Below are 26,434 nucleotides of genomic sequence, written 5' to 3'. Positions count from 1 at the left end.
TAGGAACTTTAAGTTTTAAATGACCAACATTAAATTACTTATAAGAGAAATGGAAATATTATTTTTATACCTCACATGAATAATGATATAGTTCTCAAAGTTTACACTGTTGTTTCAATTTTGTCCTAGTTAGTAAAACTCACCTTGAACTCAATATTAGCTAGTCTAGGAAATATCTACAATTTGCATAAAAATGATCACTGTTAGTTTTTGGGGGGAGAAATCTAATTCATTAATCACTATTTCTCTTCTCAGAAACAGGACTAATATACCTCTCCTCCCAATGCAGCAATATAGAACTTCCCAATTCCAAGTCATTAATTATATTTAATATTAATTACTTCTCACAGTTGTTCAATTCCATTGTTGCATTTTTGGGTTTTTCAAGTAACATTCTAAAATGTTATTTCTTCCACCTGCAGGTGTCGAGCATATCATGTTCTCAAAGAATTATTTCTTCACAGAAGTATTACCCTGAATTTATTCTTAAAAATAAAAACAAATCCATTTTTATCACTTCTGCCTATTATCAAAATTCGTCATAAATTCTGAATTTCCAAGGTATTCAATGCCTTGTATAGTAAAGAAACATGCTATCTTCCATTTAACATTAAACTTTACTGATCTACTGTTTGTATAAAACTCTCTCAATACTGTCCCCGAGGTTGATAATAATCATAGTTGATTTAGGCAATCATTAAATACACGGGCACTTCACTAATAATTATGTAGTTCAAACAAAGTGTTCTAGTTTAGGGCCTCCCCGGTGGCGCAGCGGTTGTGCACTGGGTTGCAAAGCTGCCCGCGGCCTCTGCAGCGCCGGTTCTTTCCCTGGTTGCTCCCCGGCCACTAGAGGAGGGTCCTACATGGCGCGCAGACCTCTCCTGCCGCCCGCTGCTCCCCTCAGCAGTGTACTTCGGTCCTTCTGCCTGCTCTGCTCCCTGCTCTGGCTCTGGTGAATTCTCTCACCCTCCCGCGCTTCTGACTGTACCCAGTGCATGTATAAACAAAAAACAAACAAATAAATAAAAAACATGACTATTAAAAAAAATCTTTAAAAAAAAAAGTTTTCTAGTTTATTGTCATATATACAACAGGGAATTTTAAAACCTGCAAAAATCAAGACAAACTGAACAATCTAGTTAATCCTTCAGACTATATATCTTAAATTCCCTGGAGTTTACATTCTGAAATTGCAAAATAAAATTCTTTCATACATGTTATTATTTAGTTACATTTCATTAGAATCTAGCACATTCCAAGCCCCTGACATACTTATTAATCCTCCCAAGATCAAGTAAATTAATTTTAAGTTAATTAAGTTAATCGTCACAAGACCCTATGAGGTAGGAATTATCATTTCTATTTTGCAAATGGAATAAACTCAGTTTCAGAGATTAAACAATTTGCTCAACATCAAGAAATGATGGAATGGTGGTTTTTAGAATATAAATATCTGTTTTAACTAAAGCCTATGCCACCAATGTTAGCAATTAAAGTTCAAATGCCCACTGAATTGAGTCACTAACATTCCTTTTAATTGAAAACAAGAGAGTGCAATAAACCATATGTTGCTTCAATTACATTTTCTCTGAATATGTAATGATCAGAATGGTCTATAAAGATACAAAACCAGACATTAATGCTAATTACATTTTTTAAATTAACACCCAGTGACAGCAATTAATGACAATTATAGAGACTTACTTTTCATATAAAGCTTAAAATGAAGAGATTTCTACACAGATTTTTAAATATGGAACTTAAAGATTCAAACATGTAATCATTTTGAATACATATATCTAAATATTTAAAACATTTTTATTTAGGCCTTCCCAGTGGCGCAGCGGGTTGAGCGCAATGCTGTGACGCTGTCCATAGCCTCTGCAGCAAGGGTTCGATTCCCGGCCGGCCAGGGAGATTCCCAAATGGCGCGGCAGACCTCTCCTGTTGCGCTTGCTGCTCCCGTCAGCAGTGCTTTCTATCCATCTGCCTGTTCAGCTCCCCACTCTATCTCTGGTGTATCCTCTCACCCTCCCGCACCTCTGGCCTGTACCCCAGCTATTATATAAATAAAAAATAAATCTTAAAAAAAAATTTTATATACTATTTGTAAGCTGGATTTTGTCAATCAAGTCTTCAGTTATAGCAATATTTATCAACAATCAATTTTAACAAATATGTATTTGTAGTTAGAAAATCTGAATACCTACTCCAGAAGTGTATGATACATATAATAAAAAGACAAGAAACATGTTTTGAAAGAGATTAAATTTCAGTAACATTAGTTAATAAGATAGCCATAAAAAGGAAAAAAACTGTAAAATACCATTAATTTATACTGAGGAAAGCAAGTTCTTAATTAAAAAAATTAACACATGTAAAATTATTTTAATAAAAAGCTATTTTTCCTCCTGTCCATCAACCTTCCCCCTTCTCCAGGAAATGACAGCTTAATTTTCTTTTAAGAGCTATACATCGCCTGCTCTTGATTCACATGACTTGAAACCATATTCCTTTCTGCCCATTCCAGGATGGTAACATGACCCAATCCTGGCCACACAAAATATTCCATCACTCTAGCCAGAGATGTGGCTACAATGGACAATGACTTAAGTCTGACTACTGATTCTCACATAAAGTAATTTGCTGGAATACCAGAGAGAGGGAAGTTTTTTCTCTTCTGCTAGTACCATCTTTCCCAAAGAGTCTGACTCCAGACTCCTAACTACCTTTCCACACCCACACTGATCCTCAGATATGCAATGGGAGCCAGTAGTTACCTGGTGGTAGGGGACAAGATACATTAGGACTTTGTTTTTAATGTTATATTTTCTGTGTCCATTTTCCAAAAATAAGAACAAATTACTTTTATATTAGGAAATACAAAACATTTAAAAAATACTATCCCTGTATTTTTTTGTACTAAAAATGCTGTTTTTCACTTTCTGACTTATTTCACTTAGCATGATCACCTTGATAATTAATATGGTCTCAAAAGTTACTATGCCGTCTTTTCTAATAACTAAGTAGTATTCCATTGAGAATATATATTCCACAATTTCTTTTTTAAAATAAACAGCATTTTTTATAATTACTTTTAATGGATATAATTTTGGGGTACCCCCATCAGATATTACCACCATAGTGCATCCACCACCATCTACAACATCTTAATGTAGCAATCTATCAACAGACATTTAGGTTAATACCATGCCTTGGGCACCGTGGATAATAATGCTAATAAACATAGGAAGTACATAAATCTTTTCCTGTTACTGTTTTCATAGTCTCTGGATAAATACCTAGGAGTGGTAGAGCTGGATCATATACCACTGCTTTATTCTTAAATACAGTATAGGAAATTCAATCTAAGAGGAACCCCTTGGGGATGAACAAAGTCTACTGCATATAGCAAATGTTCTATAGATTATAAAGGAAGATAACAAATCACGATTTTGTTCACTTGCTTTTACTAGCTGCTGTAAGTCTCTCACTTTTTCTTTCTCCCTAAGCAAAGATCACACTTCTGAATCTTCTTTTTTGTTAGTATCCCATTGTATTTTATAACTCAGTAAGAACACTTTGAGGTGTCAATGACACTTTCTTGACACAATTAGATAGTCAGAATGATATCCTTAAATGCAAGGCATAATTAGGGACCTATCAAGTGGCCGTAGACCAGAGCTACCTTCTTACCGACAAGTGACGCTAGGTTCTAAGACATTTTGAGGATAAGGTGGTATTCAACAAGTTAATATCTTGTTCGCACCAGAAAGACAGCAGGTTGGTAATCCTGGCAAACTCCCAACTATATTTCAAATGTTGACATTAATTTGTTAAGTGGTTCAATGAAACCTGAACTCTCCTCCAGCTATCCCCCTATTTTACCTTATCTGGAAACTCATGCATTGCTACATTATTTTCACAACTGTTCCAACACGATGCTTTAAAATAAACACAGGTATATTCCAACCTCCCCCCCCCACCAAAAAAAAAAAAAAAACCCGAAAGAGATACATCTATTTACAAAATAACAAAGAAAATGGGTCTTTCTGGCTAGACAGGGAGTATAAAATACTTTGCTCTAGTCTCTTAGCAATAAAACGGTTATTTACTTATATTAACAAACACCTAAAATACCTTTTAGGCATCTAAAAGAGAAGGTAAAGAAACCATAAATCATAAGACTACAAAGACAGCAACTTTTTTTTTAACTTTTTTTTTTTAAAGATTTTATTTATTTATTTATGCAAGCACTGGGTACAGTCAGAGGCACGGGAGGGTGAGAGAATTCACCAGAGCCAGAGCGGGGAGCAGAGCAGGCAGAAGGACCGAAGTACACTGCTGAGGGGAGCAGCGGGCGGCAGGAGAGGTCTGCGCGCTATGTGGGACCCTCGCCCGGCGGCCGGGGATCGAACCGGCGCTGCAGAGGCTGCGAGCAGCCTCACAGCCCAGCGCTCAACCGCTGCGCCACCAGGGGAAGCCCAAGACAGCAACTTATTAAAAAAAAAAAAAAAAAAAGGCCTTTTTAAACTCTTCTCCTAACATTCACTTGGCGTTAACTCCCGGCATTCGCGAAACATGGTCCAGTGGGACAGAGGGGGGCGGTAAGAAGAAAATCTGAGCGCTCCTAAGAACCCGACCGTACTGAAAAAGATAAAAGCCGAACAGTCCAAGAAGTGTGCACTCTGTTTTTGCTCTTTCGGCTCTCCACTGATTCTCCGCTTCTTTTCGTCGTTTCAACTACTAATTCTCTTCCCCGTTAGAGATCCAACGCTAAACCCTCCCACCCGGCTCCCTAAACCCCAGCGAAGACGGCTCTACCTGTGCCCCCTACCGCCCGCGAGGAGCCCGCCCAAGTGGACCCAGCGGTTGGGAACCCAGTGCTGGGAAAAGTTCTCCCGGGACGGCCGCGGGGAGCCAGGCGGGGCCGGGGCTCGTCTCAGGCCCCTGGGCTGGGCGCGCCAGCCACGCAGAGATGCGCCGAGCCGGAGAAGTCGCCGGATCCCGGGGCGGACAAACAGAGGGCCCGGCGGCCACATCCCTAAAGCCGTTTCGCCCTCACCTCCCTTTCCCGTTCCCTAGCTGTCCGTGTCTGCACACCCGTCAGAGCTCAGAACTCACCCGTTCGCGATCAAGCTCCTGCGCCCCGTTCAAAACCGCCCACTTCTGACAACCATCGAGACGGATTACACAGCCGAGACAAACCTCCACCTCCACCGCCCACCCTCACGTGACTCTCCTAGCCGCTGGGCCTGTCGGGATCGTGGCGAAATGTATGTGGGAGGGGCAGAGAGTGGGGCTGGGCCACCCGCCCAGGAAGCAACCCGCCCAGGCCTCGGGCCACGCCCAGACTCCAGGCCACGCCCCCTGGTGTTTAGGCGGGAAAGCTCCTGTTCCCAGAAGCTCCCGCGTTTTCCGGTGTTTTACACACACGCATGTACACGCGCAGGCGCACGCGCACACACGGAGGGGCTTACGAGTCTGTGAGAGATTTATTGTGCCATCTCGTTGATGCCTGCTTACCTTGTTGGCTAGGTAAAAAGTCAGTGAAAAGAAAACTGAACCAGTGAGTTGTGAATTGTTTCTTTCGAACTGCGTTTAGCTTCTGGCTTCTGGTAAATTTTACCTATTTCCTCACTTTGAAGCGTCTCTGAATTTAGAAAACTCACCACTTCCTCCACTTTTGGGTTTTTAGGTTTATCTTTGCAAGCTAGTGCTATTGGGGAAATTAAGCTACTGATAATACGTTCCCTGAATGTTGATTTCTGAAGGGATGATTAGGACAAATTCTCTCTCCCGCTATGAATATAGAATGAAAATGTTTTGATTATGACACTAGAGCACATTCAAATAAATATTTCCTCTTCAAGAATTTTCTTAGTGAAGCTGTAGAAAGGCTAGGATCATGGAAACATTAAAAGGCCGACAGAACTATTTCTGGGTTAAATTGTGAAGTAAGGAAAACAGTTGTTTTCTCCTCAGACGACCCACTCTCTTCAATAACCTAAGGACAACAAATTGTTGTGTTTGTGGCACTGTGCTAGCACTTTCCATAGGACCCAGTGCTTGTTTACAAACACCCTGTGGGATGGATACTGATTTTATTCCACCTCTTCTGAGGAAGCAGGCTAGGCCTCCTAGGGAATGTAGGAAATGCTGTAGCAGGGACACAGACCTGACCTAAAGGACACCAACTTCGCTCTGGATCTACCTGCAGAAGCGTGAGGGATCGTTGCTGATTTGCTTCTCAAGTGTCAAAATGTGCTCTTTTTCTGTCTCTCTTTCCCTTTAGTACCTGTTCTCTGTTAAATGAAAAATCTGATTAAAAAAAAATTCCTTCCTATTTATTAGTAGGCCCTTGGCATGGTATTCTTTCTAGACAATAATATATGCCCCTTAACTCTGATGACTAGAATTTCAAGTTGTATCACAGATTGCTATGTGCAAAGCTTTTTTTATTGGGGGGGGAGGGGCACATGTAACCTGAAGTAGTAGTTAAGTGAACTTTCTCAGAACAAAGTAAAAAAAAAAAAAGTTAAATGATCAATACATATATATGGAACAAATACCGTATTTTTAAGATTTGGTGAATTAAGCCCCAGTTTTAATCATTATTTGTTTATAAAAAAATAACCAGCTGAGCTAATTATTAAATAAGGTACAAAAACACAAATCACTGGTTCTCAAACTTTTTGGTCTTAGGACCATTAACACTCTTAAAATTTTTTCTTCTCTTAAAAAATTTTTTTTTAATGTAAGTACTTTTTTTCCTTACATCATTGTTAAATTTTGGACAGTAGTTAATTTCTCTCCTGTAGTTTTCCCACCACAACAGCACCCTGATCCATCACTGTCCCATAGCTCTTCCTTCCTCTGTTTTTACCCCTCTCCCAAAAACCTCCATCCCTTGTCTGCCTCAGATCTACGGTTAGCTTGCAAGCTTGGTTTTTTCCCTGACCCTTTGTTTGGTTTTACCTATATTTGTATATAATGGAAATCATCTGTTTTTTATCTTTTTTTCTTCTGACTTATTTCATTTAGCATTACCCCTTCCAGCTCCAGCCATGTTGCCATAAATGGCTTGAGTTTATCTTCTTTGATAACTGAGTAGTATTCCACTGTGTATATATTCCACATCTTTTTGATCCACTCATCTGATTGGGGGCATTTAGATTGTTTCCATATCTTAGCTATTGTAAATTGTGCTGCATTAAACCTAGAAGTGTAGTTTTCCTTTCAAATTAGTGTTTTTGTGTCCTTTGAGTAGATTTGTACGAATGGTAGAGCCACTTTTAGTGTTTTGAGGACCCGCCAAACAGTTTTCCATAGTGGCTAGACCATTTTACATTCCCACCTGCATACACTTTTAAAAACTAATGAGGAGTCCAAACAACTTTTGTTCATGTGTGTTATCCCTATCAATACTTGCATTAGAAAAAAAAATTTAATAGTCATTAAAAATAAGAAACCCATTATATGTTGACATAAATAACATTTTATGAATAATAGCTATCTATTTTCCCATGAAAATAGAAGAGCAGCGTGGTTTAATATTCTTATAAATTTCTTTACTGTCTATCTTAATAGGAGGCAGCTCAGTCTCATCATTTTCCTTCCTTAATCTGTCTCAAAATCACCCATCAAGTAATCTCAAAACTCAGCTGTCCACTCACAAGAGAATCAGAGTGATAAAGGCAAATAATGACATTAGTAGGAGTAGTAGTAGTAGTATAAAGGGAAAAAAAATCTTATGAATCAACACGAAGTATTTCAGAAGCCCCAGGAGTCTTTGGACCATACTTTGAAAATCACTGTTAAACTCTACAAATATTAGCTACCGTTGTATTTTTTTTTTTTTATAGAAAGAGTTTTGTTCATTGAGGATGTAGCCCTTTTATTTTATTTTTTTTTAAAGGTTTATTTATTTTTTTATTTATTTATACAAGCACTGGGTACAGTCAGAAGCGCGGGAGGGTGAGAGAATTCACCAGAGCCAGAGCGGGGAGCAGAGCAGGCAGAAGGACCGAAGTACACTGCTGAGGGGAGCAGCGGGCGGCAGGAGAGGTCTGCGCGCCATCTGGGACCCTCCTCCGGTGGCCGGGGAGCAGGCAGGGATCAAACCGGCGCTGCAGAGGCTGCAGGCATCTTCGCAACCCAGCGCTCAACCGCTGCGCCACCGGGGAGGCCCCCGTTGTATTTTTGTGTAAGTATTTTGACTTCAATAGAATGTTAAGTGGAAACAGGAACAAGACAGAGACAGTTTATAGACTTGACCAGTCTTGCAATTGTGAGTATTTCCTCATTTTTTAGGAGCAAAGTAGAATTGAACGCTACTGCATTCTGTATTAGAAATCTGTCCTCCAATTCAATAGTCATTCAAACTATTGTGCAAGGTGGTTCCCCTTACGTGAGACTATATTATCACTACAATAGGTTTATATCCACCAAACTAATATTAAGATTCTTCTGGTGACCAATAAAATTTAAAGTCAAAATTATTTTTCAGTAGTATGTATTGAATGCCTCCTACGATATGCACAGCTCTTAACGGGTGCTGGTATTACAAAATTTTATGAGCACAGTTCCTGACCTTGGGCAACTTATATCTAGAGAGAGAGAATGACAAAACTAATACAACAAAGTTAAAAATTGTGAAATTATATAAATGACATTGAAAAGTTCTCTGTACATAGTTTAATAATTTTTCTGTGTTTAAATTGTTTTTAGAAGGAAAAAAGTTAAGACCTGTCCAATATATTTTTCTTGGACTTCATTCCAAAATGGGCTAGAATATCCAACAGGAACTTCTAAATTATATTTAGTCATTTTATATCCAATATTATTATTATTCAGGAAATATTTATCTTGTGTAATTTTACTGGATGATATACTGCTGATTAGAAGAAAAACTGCTGAGTTTGCAAAAGACAGAAAGTTTCTTAATTCCTACAGCAGGAACTTTATTTATTTGCAACTAAAATTCTATTCTAGATATTTTTAGAAATTGGCTAATTGGGCCAATTATTCAGATAAGTCAAGGTTAAGCAAGGAGAAAAAAATAAAATTATATATACACTTGTTGTGGTTCCCTTAAATTATTTTAGTTTCTAACTTCCTGTGGTATTAAGCAAAAGGAGAAGTTATTCAACCTTTCAACCTTTCAACAGATATATCACTATATGCTATCAATGTCTCTCGTATTATTGACACAATCTTTATAAGGCCGTCCAATTCCTTCCCAGTATTTTTTGTTTCCTTGTTTTCTCCCTGTTCCACCCGTATTTACCAAGTCCACTCTCACATGGCCCTCAGAGTGATGCTTTTAAAATGTCAACCAATCATTTAACTCCTACAGTGGATCTCCATTTCCCTCCAAGAAAAGCTAGCTATTGCAGTGATCTATAAGATCTTATATATATATATTTTTTTAATTAATTTATTTATTTATACAAGCACTGGGTATAGTCAGAAGCGCAGAAGGGTGAGAGAATTCACCAGAGCCAGAGCGGGAAACAGAAAAGGCAGACTGACGAAATACACTGCTGAGGGGAGGAGCGAAGGCGGCAGGACCCTCGCAGGTCTGCGGGGGATGGAACCGCCCGTACTGCAGAGGCTGCAAGCAGCTTCGCAGCCCAGCGCTCAACCGCTGCACCACCGAGGAGGCCCAGACCTTATATTTTTTTCAAATTAGGTAACATTGGTTTACAACACTGTATATGATTCAGCGGTATAGAATCACACCTCTTCAGACGTATGTCACCATACTATAGCCACTGACAAAGCACCCATAGTTCTCCACCATAATTCACTGGGCCCCCTCCATAGTTTGCTCTCTACCCTTCCCCTGCCTTTCTGTATTAATTCTGTTCCCCTTATGGACAGATTTGGGTTTGTTAATTGGTTTGGTTTTATCATTATTTAATATATTTTATATAATTCTTACATAATTTTTCATTTTTTGCACAATGTATGCATTTTCATTTTGGTTATATTCTCAATACAATTGCACCCCCCTTATTTTGACCCTAATCCCTCCTCTCCTCCCCCCTCACCCCCGTAGTGTGTCTCTGGTTTATAGTTGCTTGTTGATTTTGATTTTTTCTTTATTATAATTAGTCTTTTTCCTGGTCCCTTATTTAGGTTTTCTAAATTCCTGCTATGAGTGAGACCATCCGGTATTTTTCTTTTTCTTTCTGTCTTATGTCGCTGAGCATGATCCCTTCCAGCTCCATCCATGATGCAGCAAATTGCATGAGTTTATTTTTTTGATTGCTGAGTAATATTCCATTGTGTATATATACCACATCTTCTTGATCCAGTCATCTATTTTTGGGCATTTGGGTTGTTTCCATAGTTTAGCTATTGTAAATAGTGCTGCTATAAACATAGGCATGCAGGTGCCTTTTTGAATTACTGTTTCTGTGTCCTTTGGGTAAATACCTAGGAGTGGAATTGCTGGATCATATGGAAACTCTATCTTTAGTAGCTTGAGGAATCTCCATACAGGTTGCCATAGTAGTTGGACCATTTTGCACTCCTACCAGCAGTGCAGGAGGGTTCCTTTTTCTCCACATTCTTGCCTACATTTGTTGTTGCTAGTTTTTTTAATATGTGCCATTCTCACTCGTATAAGGTGGTATCGCATTGTAGTTTTGATTTGCATTTCCCTGATTACAAGTGATGTTGAACATTTTTTCATATGCCTGTTGGCCAATTGCATTTCCTCTTCAGAGAAGTTTCTTTTTAGTTCTTCTGCCCATTTTTTGACTGGATTATTTTCTTTGTTTTTGTTGAGTTTCATCAGCTCTTTGTAGATTTTTGTCATCAGTCCTTTATCATTAGTGTTGTGTGCAAAATTTTTCTCCCAATTAATGGGGTTTCTCTTTGTTTTGGTTATTGTCTCTTTTGCTGTGCAGAAGCTCTTTAATTTGATGTAGTCCCAGCTGTTTATCTTTGCCTTCACTATCATTGCTTTGGGTGATGTGTCTGTAAAGATGTTTTTGAGGTGCATGTCATTTAGTGTTTTGCCTATATTTCCTTCTATGTATTTTATGGTTTCAGGTCTTATGTCTAGTTCTTTAATCCATTTTGAGTTGGTTTTGTGCATGGTGTGAGGTAATAGTCAAGCTTCATTCTTTTGCATGTAGCGACCCAGTTTTCCCAGCACCATTTACTGAACAAACTTTCTTTGCTCCATTGCATATTCTTTGCTCCTTTGTCAAAGATTAGTTGACTGTAAATCTGTGGGTTTATTTCTGGGTTTTTCTATTCAGTTCCATTGGTCCGTGTGTCTGTTCTGGTTCCAATACCATGCAGTTTTGATTATTATGGCTTTGTAGTATAGTTTGAAATCTGGGAGTGTGATGCCTCCGTTCCCTTCTTTTTTTTTCAGGGGAGCTTTAGCTATTGGGGGTTTTGGGTGGCTCCTATGAGTTTCATCAATATTTGTTCTATTTCTTTGAAGAATGTCATTGAAATTTTTATTGGAATAGTATTGAATCTATAAATTGCTTTTGGTAGGATGGCCATTTTGACAATGTTTATTCTTCCAATCCATTAGCAGGGGATGTCTTTCCATTTCTTTGTGTCTTCTATTTCTTTTAACAGTGTTTTATAGTTTTGTTTGCGTAGGTCCTTTACCTCTTTTGTTAGGTTTATTCCCAAGTATTTGATTTTTTTTGTTTCAATAATAAAAGGGATGGTTTTCTTGATTTCTTCTTCAGATTTATTGTTTGTGTATAGGAAGGCTACTGATTTTTGTGTGTTGATTTTGTATCCTGCCACTTTACTAAACTGATTGATGAGCTGAATTAGTTTTTCTGTGGAGTTTTTGGGGTTCTCTATGTATATTATCATATCATCTGCAAATAGTGATAGTTTGACTTCTTCCTTGCCTATTTGGATTCATTGTATGTCTTTCTTTTGTCTTATTGCTCTGGCTAGGACTTCCAGTATTATATTGAAAAGCAGTGGTAGAAGTGGACACCTTGTCTTGTTCCAGATCTTAATGGAAATGCTTTCAGCTTTTCACCATTGAGAATGATATTGGCTGAGGGCTTGTCATCTATGGCCTTTATGATGTTGAGGTATGTTCCTTGTATCCCAAGAATTTCGAGGGCTTTTATCATGAATGGTGTTGTACTTTGTCAAAAGCTTTCTCAGCATCTATTGATATTATAATATGGTTTTTATATTTCTTTTTGTTGATGTGTTGGATGACATTGATTGATTTTCAGATGTTGAACCATCCTTGTGTCCCTGGAATAAATCCTACCTGACCATGGTGAATTATCTTATGGATACATGTTGGATTCTAATAGCTAAAATTTTATTGAGGATTTTTGCATCAGTGTTCATTAGAGAGATTGGCCTGTAGTTTTCTTTTTTTGTGTTTTCCTTGTTTGGTTTTGGTATTGGTGTAATGCTGGCTTCATAGTACATGTTCGGTATTATCCCTTCCTTCTCAATTTTTGAAAGAGTTTGTGAAGGATAGGCAATAATTTGTTTCTCAATGTTTGGTAGAATTCATTTGTAAATCCATCTGGTCCTGGGCTTTTTTTGGGGGGAGATTTTTGATTACCAGTTGAATTTCACTGCTTGTAATTGGTCTGTTTAGGTGTTCTTCTTTATCTAGCTTTGGGTGATTGTAGGAATTTGTCCATCTCTTCTAGATTGTTGAGCTTGTTTGCATATAACTGTTCATAGTAGTTTCTGATTATTCTTTTGATTTCTTCTGTGTCTTTTGTGATTTCTCCTCTTTCATTTGTGACCCTATTTATTTGTGCTTTCTCCTGTTTTTCCTTTGTGAGCCTGGCTAGGGGGTTGTCTATTTTATTTTATTTTTCGAAGAACCAACTTTTGGTTTCATTGATCTTTTAGATTTTTTTAGCTTCAATTTCATTTATTTCTGCTTTGATTTTTATTATTTCTTTTCTTCTACTGGTTTTAAGGTTTTTTTGTTGTTCTTTTTCTAGTTCTTTGAGCTGTGAGATAAGGTTGTTTTTTGAGTTCTCTCTTTTTTCTTGATGTGAGCCTGTATTATTACTGCTTCTGCTGCATCCAATACATTTAGGAAATTGGTGTCCTCCTTGTCATTCAACTCAAAGTATTTTTTAATTTCTTCTTTGAAATCATTAGTCCAGTGGTCTTCCAGTAGTGTGGGTTTCAATCTCCATGAGTTAGGAGAGTTCCTTGCCTTCTTTTTATGGTTTATTTCTAGTTTGATGCCTTCATGGTCAGAGAAGATGGTTGGTATGATTTCAATCTTGGTGTATCTGTTGATGTTTGTCTTGTGTTGCAGTATGTTATCGATCCTGGAGAATGATCCATGTGTGCTTGAGAAAAATGTGTACTCAGATATTTTTGGGTTTAGTGTTCTATAGATATCTGTTAAGCCCATGAGCTTTAGATCCTTATTTAGAGCTTTAGTGTCCTTACTTATTTTTTGTCTCATTGATCTATCCATTGTTGATAATGGTGTGTTGAAGTCTCCTACTACATATGTGTTTTCTCTGATGTCTGTTTTCAGAGATGATAATAATTAACATATATTTTGGTGCTCCTTCATTTGGTGACTATATGTTAATGAGTGTTATTTCTTCTTGAAGTATTGACCCCTTGATCATAATGTAGTGACTGTTGGGGGTCTCTTTTTATCTTTTTGAGTTTGAAATCTGTTTTATCGGATATAAGTATAGCTGTTCCTGCCTTCTTTTTTGGTCCATTTGCTTGTAGGATTTTTTTCCATCCTTTAACTTTGAGTCTATTTTTATCTTTTGTAGTTAAATGTGTTTCCTGGAGACAGCAAAAGGTTGGGTTTTGTTTCTTAATCCAGCCTGCAGCTCTTTGTCTTTTTATTGAAGAGTTTAGTCCATTTACATTTAGTTAATATTGATATGTTAGTGTCTGTATTTGCCATTGTGTTTGTCTTTCCTTTGATTTTATTTATTTATTCTTTTAATAACTTTTTTTTGGCCTTGTTTCGTTGTTATTCATCCCTTGGTTGGTTCTGGCTTTAGGACTCCTTGTAGTATTTTTTGGAGTGGGGGTTTAGTCATAATGAAATTCCAGAGTTTCTGTTTGTCTGGGAAGGTCCTTATTCTTTCTTCATAGAGGAAGGAAAGCTTTGCCGGGTAGAGTATTTTTTTTTTTTTTAAGATTTATTTATTTATTTATACAAGCACTGGGTACAGTCAGAAGTACGGGAGGGTGAGAGAATTCACCAGAGCCAGAGCAGGGAGCAGAACAGGCAGAAGGACCAAAGTACGCTGCTGAGGGGAACAGCGGGCAGCAGGAGAGGTCTGCGTGCCATGTGGGACCCTCCTCTGGTGGCTGGGGAGCAGCCGGGGATCGAACCGGAGCTGCAGAGGCTGCAACCCAGCGCTCAACTGCTGCGCCACCGGTGAGGCCCCATGGGATAGAGTATTCTTGGTTGGCATTTGTTGTCATGGAGTCTGTTGACTATGTCCCTCCATTCTCTCCTTTCCCATAGTGTTTCTTCGGAGAAGTGTGATGTCAGCCTGATTGGTTTTCCTTTGTATGTTATCTGTTTCTTCCCTCTTGTCATCTTCATTTTTTCCTTGTCTGGATTTTTGGGAGCTTTACTATTGTGTGACTTGCTGTATTTTTCCTTTCATCTTGGAAATTTGGTGTTCTTGCTTCTTGTATGTCTATTTTCAGTTCTTCCTTCATGTTTGGGAAGTTCTCTTCAATTATTTCCTTGAAAATTTTCTCTGTTCCTAGGTCTCTGTCCTCTCCTTCTGGTATTCCTATAACATATTTCCTTTCCTCATGGAGTCAGATAGTTCCCGAAGTCTTTCTTCATTCTTTTTCATTCATACTTCTCTTTCCTTTTCTGTTTTGGTTCTTTTTATTTCTGTGTCTTCGAGAGTACTTATTCATTCTTCCATTTCATTTATTCTGCTATCACTGCTTTTCCCAGAGTTCTTTAGCTCCTCCATTAATCCTTTGATCTCCTGCATTTCTTTCACTACCCTCTTTAAGGACTCAATTTCATTCTTCTGATCGTTGATTATTTTTCCTTACCATTGTTTTCCTTTATGATTTTTGCCAGTTTTTTTATTTTTTTATTTAAATTTTATTTTTATATTCCCCATACAATTACAACCCCCTAATTTTGATCCCAAGCCCTCCTTTCCCCACCCCCCTCCCACATAGAGTGTCTCTGGTTCATAGTTGTTTGTTGATTTTGATTTTTTCCTTCTTATAGTTATTTTTTTTCCTGGTCCCTTTTTTAGGTTTTCTCGATTCCTGCTATGAGTGACACCATCCGGTATTTTTCTCTATCTTTCTGTCTTATTTCGCTGAGCATGATCCCTTTCAGCTCCATCCATGTTGCTGCAAATTGCATGTGTTTATCTTTTTTGATTGCTGAGTAATATTCCATTGTGCATATGTAGCACATCTTCTTGATCCAGTCATCTATTTTTGGGCATTTGGGTTGTTTCCAAAGCTTAGCTATTGTAAATAGTGCTGCTATAAACATAGGCATGCAGGTGCCCTTTGGAATTACTGTTTCTGTGTCATTTGGGTAAATACCTAGGAGTGGAATTGCTGGATCATATGGAAGCTCTATGTTTAGTAGGTCAAGAAATCTCCACACAGCTCTCCATAGTGGTTGGACCAGTTTGCACTCCCACCAGCAGTGCAGGAGAGTTCCTTTTTCTCCAAAACCTCACCAACTTTTGTTGTTGCTAGTTTTTTTAATATGTGCCATTCTCACTGGTGTAAGATGGTACCTCGTTGTAGTTGTGATTTGCATTTCCCTGATTACAAGTGATGTTGAACATTTTTTCATGTGCCTGTTGGCCATTTGCATTTCCTCTTCAGAGAAGTTTCTTTTTAGCTCTTCTGCCCATTTTTTGAGTGGGTTATTTTCTTTGTTGTTGTGAGTCTCATCAGCTCTTTGTAGATTTTTGTCATCAGTCCTTTATCATTAGTGTTGTGTGCAAAAATGTTCTCCCAGTCGGTGGGGTTTCTCTTTGTTTTGGTTATTGTCTTTTTTGCTGTGCAGAAGCTCTTTAATTTGATGTAGTCCCAGCTGTTCATCTTTGTCTTCACTATCACTGCTTTGGGTGATGTGTCTGTAAAGATGTCTTTGATGTGCATATCACATAGTGTTTCGCCTAAATTTCCTTCTATGTATTTTATGGTTTCAGGTCTTATATCTAGTTCTTCAATCCATTTGGAGTTGGTTTTTGTGCGTGGTGATTTTTGTCAGTTTTTTAATCATGGCAATTTTAAATTCTCTTTCTGGAAGGCTCAGAAGTTCTTCCAAGTCACTGATGTTGCAATCTGGTGGGTGATTTTCATTTTGTGGTGTGTCTTTTCCCTGAGGACTTGCTTGGTTGTATGTAGTTCTTCTTCTCCCTGCTGCTTGTTTTCTAATTTGTCCTATACTTTGGGACACTGTGTCTCTGGTACTGGCCGACATCTTTTTGGTGCGCTCTTTCTGGGTTGTCGGAAACTGGTGGTCCAATCGAGTCAAATGCTGTTATGCCACAAGTCCAGTAGGGTAGTGGTACTATGAATATGTTAATGGTCACTGTCACAGAATATCTCCTCCTTCTGTATTTGTTTAATTCCAAAGATGTGTCTTTAAGTCCCACAGATTGCCATGGAGGTGGGGTGGCTATATTGCTCGCTGGACTCCAAATCACTGGATCCCCCTCTGGGCTTCAACTCCCTGCCAGGCAGGGTCTGGCTTGAGGGGGCTTCCCAGTTCACCTCTGGCTGCGGGGGCAGCCCTCTCCCAGTTCCAAGCAGTCTTGGTTGAAGCAAAGGTCCCTAGTCTCTGGTTTGGTTTTAACTGACACTTTCTTCTGGTTCTTTGTATTCCACATGTAAGTGAAACCATGTGATATTTGTCTTCTATTTCTGACTTACTGTACTTACCATGACCCCCTCCAGTTCCATCCATGTTGTCACAAATGTCGAGTTCATCTTTTTTTTTTTTATTACTCGGAAGTGTTCCATTGTGTATATACACAACATCATCTTAATCCACTCATCTATACCTGGACACTTAGATTTTTTCTATAACTTGGATACTATAAATAGTGCTGCAATGGTTTTTCCCTTTGAATTAGTGCTTTTTCATTCCGTGGGCAGATACCTAGGCGTGGAATTGCTCAATCATAAGGTAGAACTATTTTTAATATTTTGACAACCTTCCATACTGTTTTCCATAAGAACTGGACCAGTCTACATTCTCACCAGCAGTTTTAGAGGGTTCCTTTTTCTCCACATGCTTGTACAAGGCTCTATTTAACACATCCTCCACCCTGTACCTCTGTGACCTCATTTTGTATTGCTTTTGCAACAATCCCTCTCACATTTCTCCCCCAGTGCCAGGTCCCTCTGCCTGGAAAGTTTTTTTTTGCCAGATAGGCATGTGACTAATTCCAAAACTAATTCTTACTTTGGCAGGAGTGGTTATAACTATTACATTAATCCTCTTCAGATATAACTCTGCACTTCTAATGGATTGAGACTTCTCTTGGAGTTTTTTGTTTCTGCATTTATGATGTTTTTCTGTCTCTTCATTTTTAGTTTTTACGAGTTGTAATAGGGAGTTTCCTTCTCTTATCTTAGTAAATTGGCTTTCTATCCCTCTTACAGGAAGCTGGTTATAATCTTAGATTTTTTTACCTAGGATGTCTAAGTGTTTTTTTATTTCACACACTAATGTCCTGTATCTATTCAGGTGGCAAGAGAGCTGGTGCTGGCAAGGGGTAATACGTAGAAAGGACCAGGGGAATAGGGGACATACAGGTTGCCTCTAGTGAGCATCAAGGATTTAAGATTCCTGCAGTACTCTGGGTTTCAGGTTTGTGTGGTGGGGACACAAAGAGATTCCCCCTCCCTTAAATTCCTATTTATTAGACATAAGTTGTGCAATAATACAGAAAAAACATATTAAGGATTAACACATATCAATAGAATCCTTCATCAAAAGGTAAGATTATGGCCAATAGATACACGAAAACATGCTCAGTATCACTAAGCATGAGGGAAATGCAAATCAAAGTGAAAATGAGATAATCTCACACTTGTTAGGATGACTATTATCAAAAAGGCAAGAAATAACAAATTTGGCAAGGATGCAGAGAAAAGGAAATGTTCGTGCACTCGTAGGAATGTTAAATTGATGTTCCCACTATAGAAAACAGTATGGAGTTTCCTCAAAAAAATTAAAAATAAAACTACCACATTATCCGAAGTGGAACTGCTTGAATTGAAGAAAACATGTTCTTTGCATTTAAATATATTCACTAAATAATAGAAAATTAACACTATACACACACACTAACCAGCATTATCTCCGGAAAATCCCTAATTTTCTACCTTAAAAACATTTTAAATAATTTAGATCAAATATTTACATTTTTGGGTCACATTTACTTTTCTGTCAACCTGGAGTCAATTCACAATTAGTCTGGAGAAAAGGGAGCTATTTTGCTACATTACAAAAGTATCATTTTTGAAATTTTAGCATGTTAATATCATTTTGATATTGTTGGCAGTTTAATGTAGATAGATTTTATTTTAAGTGCTGGATATTTTCCCAAGTAAGGGACTTAAAAGTAAGCCATGAAAATATAATGATACCACTTCTCTCCCCCCCCAAATCAAAATCCTTTAATTGTTGTTGATGAGCATCATGTGATTTTGCCCAAAGTCAAGTGACTTTTATTTTATTTTGTCTTTTAGGAAATCAGAACAAAAGCATACAAGAATCTACAGCTTTCTCAGCCTGGTATAGAATGACATTTAAGACACAAGGTAGGTAAATTATGTCTAGTATCAGTTGGCTTTGGGGATGCCCAGGGTTTTTTTTTTCTGTTAATCTTTATTTTGCACTAGAAGGAAAGCACACCTAATTTACACTAGAAAGAAAGTACACCAAATTTAGTATTGAAGTTGGTAGGTGAAAATATTGCTTCCTTCTTTTACATTTTGTTTCTTCTTCTTCTGATATGTTTTACTTAATAGCACCTATAAACTTTGGTTCTTAATATCTCATAGTCACACTTAACTGGAAAAGTAGAATTAGAATTTTGAATTGCTTTTACTAAAAAGTTCATAAGGAGTTTTAAAAGACAATTTTTCCTGTATATAATTACACAATACCAAAACTAGAGAATGGCACTTTCTTTTTTTTTTTTTTTTTAAGATTTATTTTTATTTATTCAAGAACTGGGATACAGGTCAGAGGTGTGGGAGGGTGAAACAATTCACCAGACACAGAGCGGGTAGCAGAACAGGCAGAGAGACAGAAGATGCTGCTGAGAGGAGCAGCGGGCGAGGTAGGCGAGGTCTGCCGTGCCATGGGGGCATCTCCCTGGCCACCGGGAATTGATCCTGCGCTGCAGAGGCTGCGGACAGCTTCACAGTGCTGTGCTCAACCTGCTGCGAGAATGGCACTTTCTTAGTGGAGAAATAGTCTTTCTATAATCAAAACCTGTAGGAATATTCTAATTGCTGATTAAGATCGTAAAACCATTCAGTAACTTTACATGTAAAATTGTATTTATATTATTTTAAAATTAAAATATATATTCTAATCTTAAGCATCTATTGCTCCTATATAATTTTCCAAGACAGTGTTTATGTTTGTAAAAAAAAACAGTTGAGAATTTAACTTAGTAGTCTAAACTCTTACCAGTTTGAATCTGTCAAGCAGCAGACACCAAGATGAGACTAGGTATACAAAGGATTTATTGTAACGAAAGCATATGAAAGATAAAGGGAAAAAGAACAGTAGTAAACAGGGAGAGTGATGCAGGTCTAATACCTGTGACAGGGGAGAAGGAAGGGAGGATTTGGTGGGAGTCTCAGACCATGGACCAATTCTGAGAAAATCTTACCCAGTCAATGCAAAGTGCCTGAATTTAAGTTGCCAATTAAAGGACTCCTGCTTTGTGCAGAAATGAACAGGTTCTTGTACCCTGTGGTGCCTAATCATTGACAAGGAACAAGCCATTGAGGGGAAATGTGAACTGACATGAATGTATTAGAGTCAAACATTTGTCAGCTGTCAGTCAGCTATGCTCCCTGCAGCACAATCTTCTGAAGGTAAATCTCAACGAGGTACCTCCACAGCTACCACAACTCACCCTTTGTTCTGATGGGATAAGTTCTTCCTTGTATGTTTGGGAAGCAGATTTGCCATGATTCCTCTGGACTTCTTTTCCTAGGGGAAACTTAAGAAAAGAGGAAGATTAATAGGATGGACTACAACTACTGTCTCCCTTAACTGCAGTTAGTTTCAAGTCACAATTGTTACTCACTATTCCCTTCTTTCTCTATTCATTCTAAGTTTTCTCCCTCTCAGCTACCACTTCCACAAGACATTAACATTAATCAGGTAAGTCTAGCATATTCAATTGCATTTATGCTCCAAGTTTAGGGATGTACTTTATGGTAATATGTTCATGAGATGGACAATGTGAAAAGTTCCTTCAGGACTAGCCAAGGACCCCATACATGTCTGTTTAAAAAAAAAAAAATGAATCACCGCCCCTTAATTTTATTTTATTTTTTTAACTTTTTTTTATTATTTTTATTATTAAGGCTACATTCATTTACAACACTATATGATTTAGAGGTATAAAATCACACCCCTCAGTTATATGTTACCACCCCCACCACCTCCAAAGTACCAATATTCCTCCACCATAGCCCACTGAACATACTGCCCACTTTGCTCTTTCCTCTTTTGTTCCCCCTCTGGTAGCCTCAAATCTATAGTCAGAATTCTAAGATTTGTTATTGGTTTGGTTTTATTTGAGCTTTATGTTTGTTCATTTTTCTAAAAATATATAAAATGAAAAAAAAACACCAATACAAAAAAATATATATCAAAATAGATCTACCATATGGTCCAGCAATTCCACTCTTAGGTATCTACCCAAAAAAATGCAAAACCTCCCCTTAATTTTAAACAGTTGTTGTTGTGTTGATATTTGTGAGCAAAAGAAACAAAGTAGGTAGTGAATCATGGGGAATATTTTTAGTAGATCCCAGAAACCACTGTTTTATAAGAAACAGTTTTTGATAGGTTACTACATATTTGTATGGTTTCTCTTTGGTTCTAATAGTGTTATTTTTTATTATTAGAAAATTAACTTTTTTTTCTATACAAGTAGATTTTATCTGGGAGGAGGAAAAAAATCTGACATGCCAAACCTTTGTATACCTTTGAGAGTTTATATTCTTTTATATTTTTATTACTAATTCTCTTTAATAAGCCTGTGTATAAAATTACTGAATTCCCTCAGGCCGCTTCCTTTAATTTTTTGAGTCTCAGTTCCTTGTAAACTATCATGATACTTATTACTACATCATGCAAATACTATTTAACTAAATTTAAAAAAATCTTTGAGGACTAATTGTTACCGACAGTTAAGTACCTGGCATTTTTTAGCTTAAAGCAACTAGACTCTTCTTTTTAAGCAACGTAACAATTAACATTTCAACATGTTTTTAAGCAGTCTGCTTAAGTGGCAGAAATTATTTAGCAGAAGATCAAAGCCACAGCTTTTGATCAGCATCATAAACATTTTCATTGTACATTTGTATAAGTAAAAATTAAAAGTAATTGGAATTTCTCACATGTATAAGTATTACAATCATTAACATTTAGAACCACTAAAGTCTATGCAAACTAAATTGTACAGTTATTTCAAAGTAACCAAGTAGTTGAAAGTTCTGTTTTATAGGGGGATTCTGGTTAATAATTGCAGAAGAAATCATCAAAATCTTTTAAATCACAATTTTGCAACTTCTAAGGACAGGGTGGGCCATTAAGAGAAATGGGGAATGGAAACCTTTAAAATGGATTGATCTGCTACTTAAAAACACTTGAACCCACTGGTCACAACATCATTCAAAGGGAGACAGTCTTGGTATTCTAGTTGGGATCCTAGAACAGAAAAAGAACACTAGGAGAAAGCTAAGGAAATCTGAATAAGCTATGAACTTCAGTTAATAATAAGGGGTCAATATTGGTTCATTAATTGTAATAAAAGTACTGCAATAATGTAAGATGTTAGCAATAGGAGAAGCTGTGGTGTTGAAGGTGGGGTAAATACAGGAATTCTGTGCTATCTGCTCAACTTTTCTGTAAATCTAAAACAGTTCTAAAAACAATGTCTATTAAAAAAAAAAGTGAAGAAACAGCTATTCTGTTCTTCCTGAAATAATTAAATAGGAAGTACACAGAACCACCTACAAAGAATTCCTGCCAAAAAGATTGAACCTGGAATCTAATCAAGCATCTAGATCAAATTAGTAACTTATAGGAAATGTGGTGGATAGATGACTATGTCAGGGATACAAGCAACCAAATCTGTAATATAGGATCTTTATAAATGGTTCTGTTTCTTAAAGAAATAAATGGAATACAAAAATTGGGAAAGGAAGAATTGTACTTGACTAAAGACAAGTGTTGACTAAATACAATGTGCTAAACTTGTTTGAATCCTGATTTGAAGACATCAGCTGTAAAAGATGTTTGGAAAAATTTGAACATGGATGAGAGATAAAATAATATTAAGGAATTATTGTTAATTTGTTAGGTATGATAATAGTATTGTGGCTATTTTTTAAAGTCTATTAGATACATATCTGAAATATTTCAGTTTAATGTGAAAAGAATGGAAATGTTTCATATTTTTCTACATGGAAAAAGATAAAATTGGATCCGTACCTTACAGCATTAATAAAAATAAGTTCCAACTGGATTAAAGAGCTAAAAGTAAAAACTTCATCCTGCAAAAGTCATTATAAACTACATGAAAAGTCAAGCCATTTCTATGTAGATTCCCTAGAGAAAACTGAGTACATATGCATTGTAGCATTTTTTGTAACAGAAAGAACTGGAAACAGCGAGTATCCACCAGTAGGAGAATATAGTCACTATGATTTATTCATACAATAGAAATCCAACACTAAATATAACAAAATAAATAAATCTCTAAAATTTAATGTGTTTTTAAAAGTAAATTTCAAAAGACATAAATTATGCCAGTTGTATAAAAATCTAAAAACAAAAACTACTATTTTTCATTCCTATTAATGGATACATCTAATTCATAGCTCCATTCTGAAAGCTGGTAGGAAATTTAGGTTGTAGTCTATTTGTGCCCCCCCATGTTAGGCCCTTATTAGCTGCCTTTATTGATCGCCTTACTTTCCTGTTATACTTCCTCATTTCCCTACTAGCCCAAATAAACTACATATATTTCAGTTTTCCTGGGTGTGCTTTACAGGGAATCCAAATGAAGGCAATAAAACATTAGGGCATCCTCAACTCAACTCAACCCCTTTATTTGTAAATGAAAGGGTTGTTTCATCATGATGTATTCAAATGCCATACTTGCGGCATGTAAACTTCTTTAACCTCCTTCCATGCAGTTCTTTACTCTATTTTTTTAAAGATTGATTTATTTATGCATACAAGAACTGGCCAGAGGTGCAGGGGGTGAGAGGATTCACCAGAGACAGAGTGGGAGCAGAACAGGCAGATCTACTAAAATACACTGCTCATGGGAACTGTGGGTGAGACAGAAGAGGTCTGCTGCACCATGTGGGTCACCTCCCTGGCTGGGGATCAAACTTGTGCTGCAGTGGCTGTGGATAGCTTCATAGTGCTGCGTCTTAACCCCTTGCACCACCAGGGAGGCCCCAGTTCTTTACTCTAAAATAAGACTGGTTTAACTTCTTTAACAGTAATTAATTTAATAGCACTAAAATTTTGATAACATGTTTTCAAGAATGTAAATAGTACAAATGCATGTAAGAATATACATCAACAAGATATTATAGTAATGACTCATCGGTTAAATGTGATCCTAGATCCGTGATACATCTTATGAGTGTGTTATACTTCACTAGGCTTAATCTTCTATCCAGATGCTTGAGATATCTACTTACTGGAGAGCTGTGTGCTAGCCAGAATATTTCAGAAAGAAGATTCATGAAATGAAAGAAATAACAAACATTAGGCCCTCTGAGACCTTCTAGTTAGATAGAGGGTTCTCCTTCCAATCCAGCAAGTGGTTTGGCTCCCTTCACCACACCTTTTATTTCTAGGTTGGTCTCTCAATTCAAATGAATTTGGATTCATGGGGATGGGCTAGTATTAGTATCACTATATATCATTATGTGTTCCTTTTGAACTCAATAGAAAACTATTAAATACTAAGTATAAGATTCTGTAGTAGAATTCTAGGGCCTCCCGGTGGCGCAGCGGTTGAGCGCTGGGTTGCGAAGCTGCCCGCAGCCTCTGCAGCGCCAGTTCGATTCCCGGCTGCTCCCCAGCCACGGAGGAGGGTCCCACATGGCGCGCAGACCTCTCCTGCCGCCCGCTGCTCCCCTCAGCAGTGTACCTCGGTCCTTCTGCCTGCTCTGCTCCCCGCTCTGGCTCTGGTGAATTCTCTCACCCTCCTGCGCTTCTGATTGTACCCAGTGCTTGTATAAATAAATAAATAAATCTTTAAAAAAAAAAAAAAAGATTCTGTAGTAGAATTCTAGTCTCTCCAAAATCTAATTTCTTACTATACTAAAGCATTTAGTTTATACTGTGTACTTGCATGTCATTCCTCCATAAGTGCATTAACTATTCCTCTTTCAAAGGACTATTTATTACCTTGGTGATTTCCAAGGGCTGGCAAATCACCACCTTTAAGAGTATCATGCTCTAGCAGCTGAGCTAGTTGGACCAAATCACCTCCTTTAATTTCCACCCCTCTCCTCCTCCACTTCTTACCATTATCCCTGAGGTAGGAAGTGTCCAGTTACTTTAGTTTCTCAGTTAGTAATAATGAACACAACTCTGAAGCCTAGATAAGGCTTTATTCTAGTAGCAATTAAAGTACAGCCACATTCCCTGAGAAGCTGCCTTCCTGTTTACTGAATCAGTTTAAGAATAGGGAATTGGAGTTCAACATATTTGCTTTTAGTTGAGTCACATGTAAAAAAGAGTACTATGATATGTTTTACTTTTTTAATTATAAGACTAATTTTGCACATGAATGAAAATTTTTGAACAATACTGCAAGGTATGAAATAAAAAGTAAAGATATCTCAATTCTTTCAATAATGTATATTGATTACTAATTATGAAAGATAAAATTTAATATTCTTACTTCTCACTTTTCTTTGCCTCCTCTTCCTTTCAGTTTTGTTGTTATACCCTTATCACTGTAAATTATATACTTAGGTCTTTCTTAATCTATCAGTGTTATATTTTACAAAATTAAAGTGCAGTTGTTATCAATCTCTAGAATAAGATAGCTGCATTGTCTACTGCATTTAAAAATAACCAATAATTTTTATGGCGTTGAAAACTATTAGGATTCTTTAATTTATGGGGCATTTGGTATTGAACTAATAAAAAGTTAACATTAGATTTATATAGCATTTCTAGATTTTAAGGAAATTATATATTGAATCTTTTTATAAACTCAGACTGTGAAATATGAAATCTCATTTATATGAAATGAATAGAAAAATATTTATCTGAGACTTTATGACCTTTCTCATATCTCTTTAACAACTCACTTTTATTAGAGAAGGACTAGAATTTTTGTGGTCAATCTAGAAGATTATGTCCTTCTATAAATAGTTCTTATATGTTCAAAATAAGAACTTACAGTGAAAATATCAACAACCTTAATCATGAAGCATACACAGTCTAGCTTATTGCATATTAGAGTACATTTGCTAAGCCTTTGTCATGTGCTAACCATAGTAAGTACCAATTTAGATCCTATGAAATAACATTTAATTTAAGACTAAGCAATGGAAATACAAAGTTATTATATAAGAAAGGTCCCCAACCATTTCTTGTTCTATTATCTACAGGAGGAAAAAAAAAATCTTCCAAGAGAGTTAGAACAGGGAAGATTATCCCAAAAGAAAATGAAAATACTGAACTTTCTACATAGATAAAAATGCAAAACAGATGTACTATGTGTTGTCAATTATTACACCTTTGCTATAGGTAAAAAAGTGAGATTAGATTAAGTGAGATTAGATTAAAGGAGAAAAATGTGGAAAATAACTACCAGGCAATATTTAGTATATATGTTAGAAACACTATTCTAGAAAGAAATTATTTTTAACTGATATAGAGTACTTAGTATAACTTTAAATTTATGTTTGCTTAGACCTGTATTTAGGAGAAAAGAGAATAACTATATCTCAAATTTTATAAATATATACAGTCCTAAGACTATATTCTGAAAATTTCAGATCTCCTGTGGTTCCTCATAAAAGCTATATAATGCCACCAACTGTTAGTTTTCCAAAAATAAAGTTTGACCTTTCATCCTGCAAGGATTTTATATATTAGTGTTAGCTGGAGACTGAAGAGCCCACCTGAATCCTGCCAAAATTGTTG

The 26,434-nt window shown here is 37.0% G+C and overlaps 1 protein-coding gene and 1 long non-coding RNA gene across 6 annotated transcripts in view; one reads left to right on the top strand and one right to left on the bottom strand.

Annotated features, from left to right (window-relative positions):
* MICU1 (mitochondrial calcium uptake 1) overlaps positions 1-5,255 on the bottom strand; it is a 130,888-nt gene extending 125,633 nt beyond the window's left edge. The window contains exon 1 of one of the 2 annotated variants that reach the window (XM_037497193.2): positions 5,128-5,255. The gene's annotated coding sequence lies outside the window, so the exon portion shown is untranslated. The remainder of the gene's footprint in view (positions 1-5,127) is intronic. The other variant, XM_037497194.2, reaches the window with a different exon arrangement.
* Positions 5,256-5,423: 168 nt separating this feature from the next.
* The window catches only part of LOC119234472 (uncharacterized), a 49,294-nt gene continuing 28,283 nt past the window's right edge, over positions 5,424-26,434 (top strand). For 2 of the 4 annotated variants that reach the window (XR_008550087.1, XR_005122625.2), the window contains exons 1-2: positions 5,424-5,621; positions 18,739-18,810. This is a non-coding gene — a long non-coding RNA (uncharacterized LOC119234472). Of the gene's footprint in view, positions 5,622-8,044; positions 8,210-18,738; positions 18,811-26,434 lie in introns of those variants that run through there. The other 2 variants (XR_008550088.1, XR_008550086.1) reach the window with 2 other exon arrangements.

Source organism: Talpa occidentalis, unplaced genomic scaffold, assembly GCF_014898055.3.
Source record: "Talpa occidentalis isolate TD23 unplaced genomic scaffold, MPIMG_talOcc4v2.1 talOcc4.8, whole genome shotgun sequence".
Taxonomy (NCBI): Eukaryota; Metazoa; Chordata; class Mammalia; order Eulipotyphla; family Talpidae; genus Talpa; species Talpa occidentalis.
The sequence above is the reverse complement of the archived record's forward strand: the minus strand, read 5'-3'. Positions and strand labels throughout refer to the sequence as shown.